Source organism: Pteropus alecto, unplaced genomic scaffold (assembly GCF_000325575.1).
Source record: "Pteropus alecto unplaced genomic scaffold, ASM32557v1 scaffold7, whole genome shotgun sequence".
Taxonomy (NCBI): Eukaryota; Metazoa; Chordata; class Mammalia; order Chiroptera; family Pteropodidae; genus Pteropus; species Pteropus alecto.
The window spans coordinates 60,945,823-60,946,106 of NW_006494614.1; positions in this window are offsets into that span (position 1 = coordinate 60,945,823).

The window sequence follows — 284 nt, forward strand, 5'->3', positions numbered from 1 at the left end:
ACCAATTTAAGAAGCAAGGATTTTGAGTCATCAATTTGGTTCTGAAATACCTGACTTCACTTCCCAACACCTTCGTTCTGAGCCCCGTCTCTGAAGAAAGCTCTACACCCATCCGCTAGAAGGCCCTGGGAGAGAACTACTGGGTGTTATAAAATGCAGAACCTGGTGCTCTTCCGGTAAAAGCATCTAATTCCCTTTGCAGAGCTCAGGTGATGGGGGCTGGAACGGACTCTCTGGGCAGTTATTAATCTTGACTGCCTGTGGGGAATTTGCTAAGAGGCCTG